Source organism: Lycium ferocissimum, unplaced genomic scaffold (assembly GCF_029784015.1).
Source record: "Lycium ferocissimum isolate CSIRO_LF1 unplaced genomic scaffold, AGI_CSIRO_Lferr_CH_V1 ctg10740, whole genome shotgun sequence".
Taxonomy (NCBI): Eukaryota; Viridiplantae; Streptophyta; class Magnoliopsida; order Solanales; family Solanaceae; genus Lycium; species Lycium ferocissimum.
The window spans coordinates 6,216-10,297 of record NW_026713468.1 but is presented as its reverse complement, the minus strand read 5'-3'; the positions used below and the strand labels follow the sequence as shown (position 1 = coordinate 10,297).

At 37.7% G+C, this 4,082-nt stretch overlaps 1 non-coding gene across 1 annotated transcript; it reads right to left on the bottom strand.

Annotated features, from left to right (window-relative positions):
* Positions 1–3,386: 3,386 nt before the first annotated feature.
* On the bottom strand, positions 3,387–3,490 carry LOC132041562 (small nucleolar RNA R71). The gene has a single exon (XR_009411105.1). It is a non-coding gene; the product is annotated as a small nucleolar RNA R71 (small nucleolar RNA).
* Between the last annotated feature and the right edge of the window lie 592 nt (positions 3,491–4,082).

Below are 4,082 nucleotides of genomic sequence, written 5' to 3'. Positions count from 1 at the left end.
ATTCCCCACCTCGGGCTACTAGAAAAAGGCCTAGGGAGGAAGGCGAGAATGATGATGAGGAGGAGGACAGTGAGGAGGACGAGCAGTTTCGAAAGGTTCAGCGACGCTCTCTTGAGGAGACCCATTTTATGGGGGCGTCATCCAGCCATGCCCCTCCTGTTGAGATGACAGTGCCTAGTGTTGTGATACCGGCAGAGGCTAGTACCACGGGTCCAGGGCAGCAACCGCGCTCTCAGAGTCCGATAGAGCCAGCTGTTGGTACCACCGTTCCAGCGGCAGAGCAGGCACTGGATACCACTACTGAGGTGATGATACCTCAGGACGTGCAGGACGCCTAGAGCATTTCAGGTAGCCCTATCCCTTTGGTTTGCTTATTTTCATGCCTTGGGAACAATGCATGCTCTTTATTTGGGGGTGGGCTATGTGTTTATTTATTGTGAATATTGTATATATGTGTTTAGGACCCCCTCAGCTTTTCTTTGCCAGAGTTCTTTTCCCAAGGGGCGTCATTTTGTTGAAACTGGCATGTTTAGGATGTGCTTAGGTTGAATAGAGTAGTGTTGACTTATTTGGTATTGTTCTCAGAACTGATGGCATGTTGTTATCATTTGATGAAAATTTTGGACCCCTCGAATTTTGGAAAAATACATACTTAGAACAGTTATTGGTTGACATGATTGATTCTTTATATGACATTATGATTGTTGGGGTATTGTGTGCGATAAATGACTACTTAGGAGGTCACAATTATAAAAATAATTGTCCTTATGCCAATGTGTGTGTGAGTTGTTAGTTTGGTTCTGTTTATGCATGTATAATCTATAACTTGCCCGATTGGTCGTGTTTGAAATCCGAAAGTTAGTTTGGTTGTGAGATGATCTTAGGCTTTCTTTGTATAACTTGTCACTTTGCCTAAATAAGCCTCACCAAAAAGTGAAAATATCCCTTATGTCCCTTTTTGAGCCTTTTGACCTTTTTCTTGGCTAGCTAATTATGAAACCTTACCCTTTGTACAATTAATCCATCTTCGCACCCGTTCCCTCCTTGATGCTACTAGATAGATGAGGCAAAATGCCTAAGTTGGGGGTGAGTTAAATGTGGAGTAGATGATAAAAAACATAAGTTGGGGGTGGTGGAGTTTTCTAGTAGGAATTCGATGTGGTAGTTGCATATAAAAAAAATAAAAAAAAAGGAAAAAATCAGAAAATTGTAACACAAAAAGATTTGCAAGTTAGATAGGAATAAAACTACATCGAGGTCGAAAACTTGAAAGAAAATAAAGGGGTTGGAAAGAAAAGAGGTGAATCAAGGTGAAGAGATGTTGTAGTGTTCAAGGAGGGGGAAGTCACTAATATCCAAAAAAATATCCTACCCGTTCCTAAGCCTACATTACAAGCCAAAACAAGTCCTAAAGAAAAGAGGTGAAAACATAGAAAATGAAGAGATTTGTTGTAGATATGAATTTCTTTGTGAGTGTGAGTGTTTTTCTTTTCTCTTTCGTCTTATCCAAAAAATATATATGTGTCTTTGGGACATTCTTTGGTCTATGTGAGGGCATAAGCCTAGAAGAGAGCATTACAAGCCAAAATAAAGTGACAAGTCCTAATGTGATCATAATGTCATGCATTGAAGTTTCATTGTTAGTCATAGCCTTGAGTTGTGATATTGCTTTAAAATAGAAAATTGGGGTGGCCAAGAAAAATATGCCTATGGTATTTAGACATTGTTATAGATATATCTAGAGATTGAGTTGTTGTTTTCTTTGGCTTGAGGACAAGCAAATACTTTAAGTGATATGTTTTTACTTTTCTGCTTTTCGGCTATAAGTTTACTTGTTTTTAAGCAAGTCTACGTGATTTTGTTGTTTATATATGTGGTTTGATGGCAAAATTTGAAGAAGTGGAGATAACAAAGTCACTAAAGAGGAGGTTTGGTCTATGTGAGTCAAATGCATAAGGATGAGAAGAGAGCCAAATAACAATTATACGAACCGCGGTCTAAAGTAAAAATGCTTGAAGAATTTGTGGAAGGAAGGAATTTGCGGTCATAATATAATGGATCGTATAATGTAATGTCTTTTCATTGAAGTCTTATAAATTGTTATAGGTTTCATATTCAACACGCTCGTTTATTTTCCTTAGTATTAGCTATATAGTTTTGAAGTCTTTAAAATAGAAAAATTGCAATTAAATTCCTTCAATTCCAAGCAATCAATTGTAAGCAAAAATATGCATTGTTCTTCTCCTTCTATGAGTAGCTAATTTCCCTTACTAGGGTTGTGAACCCAATTGATGGGTGTCTTGTGATTGGGTTTGTGATTGATATATTAGGGTTTATTTATTCTTCATTCTTCATTCATAATTAATGGTTGCAAACATTGATTAAAGCCATAAACCTTGATTTATTTGGGAAAATAATTAGGGTTGGTAAGAATAAATAACAAGAACTCAAAGCTTTAAACTTTGTTTAATAAATTCACTTAGGAATAAGAAGAATTTACTTGGCATGATTAATCGTTCTTCATAGTTACTGGCATGCTTATAGTTACTTTCTTATATTTGGGAAAATCATAGAAAGAAATAATCTTTATTTATTGTAGTAGAGATTCATGAGATTAAGTGCATTCATATAATGATCCATTAGAAGTATATCAAGATCGATACCCATTCATACACTCTATCTAATCACGATGTTTCTTTTACCATAAATTCACAACCAAAGCAATAGTTAGCAATTAGTCACTAAAAACCCAACTTTTACCAAAATCATCGGATTAAGACATTAGACCTAAACATAGCATCCTACGATTTTAATAACCTTTTCACACCATATTCCTTGTGGGATTCGAACCCAACCTTGCTGGGTTACTATATTTGACAACGTCCGCGTTATACCATTAATAGGTGTAATTTGAGCGTATCAAATTTTTGCGCGTTTGAATACGGTTTTGAAATTACAAATAGTGTTTGCTTTATTGAAGTCTTTGCTTATTCCATCACACCTTGTTTGCTAGAAACCGGAGAACATGAACAAAGTCAACGTCTAAAGAGGAGGGTTGAACAATCGAAATGATTCGGATGACGAGAATGTTTTCGCCGATCTTGTTCCGGAACTATGCATACGCTATTGTTCGACCGTCGAATGGATTGACTCCTCTCTATACCGATTGTTGAAGCTTGAGGGATACTTTCGGAACTCTACCGAGAATGACTCTCGGTCATTTGCGAATTTTGTGGAGTGTGTGCAATGATCGAACAACGTTCCACAAGATGCTATTTGGTTGAGGCTATTCAAATATTCCTTACGGAGAGGCAAGAACATGGTTTGAGAAGTCGCCTCGAAATTCGATTACTTCATGGGGAGAGATGGTTGACGCAAGAAGGATGAAATTCGTGACAAGATCTATGAATTTAAGCGATCCGGGGGAACAATTATATAAAGCTTGGGAGAGATTCAAGGATTATTTGCAGAAGAGCCCAAATCATGATTTTCTGGATCCCATACTAATGGAGGAGTTCTACCGAGGGCTAGATCCAGTGACGCAGTCAGTTGCTAATAATGCGGTGTTTCATGAACAAATCTTATAGACGACCAACATACTAATGGACTCATAATCGGGCTTGGCACTCAAACAATGCCGATGAACCGTTTGGTAGTGCTATGATCTAGAATATAGTGAAGGAGAACCAAGATACCCAGCAAACATTGGTAGAACTTGCAACAAATATTTCCTTGCTAACGAAGAAGTTTGATGAATCCCAGATCAAGAAGGTCAATGTTTGTGAGGAAGATACAGTTTTACAAAAAGGGATGTACCATACTCAAGATGGTCCGTTCCACGAAGGGCCCCCTATGCAGGTTGAAGATGCTAATTATGTTAATAACTCTCAATTTTACCAAGGTGGTTATCGTAATCAATAGACCTATTCAAGGTGCTTCTAACAACTCTGGGAACTACAACAATAATTATGGTGGTGCGAACCAAGGGAGCTATAACAACAGTAATAATTTTGGGAACAAGAGTTCCAATCCTTATATACTACCGAAAGGTAAGTCAACAGAGCAAGGTAGTTCGAAGGTTG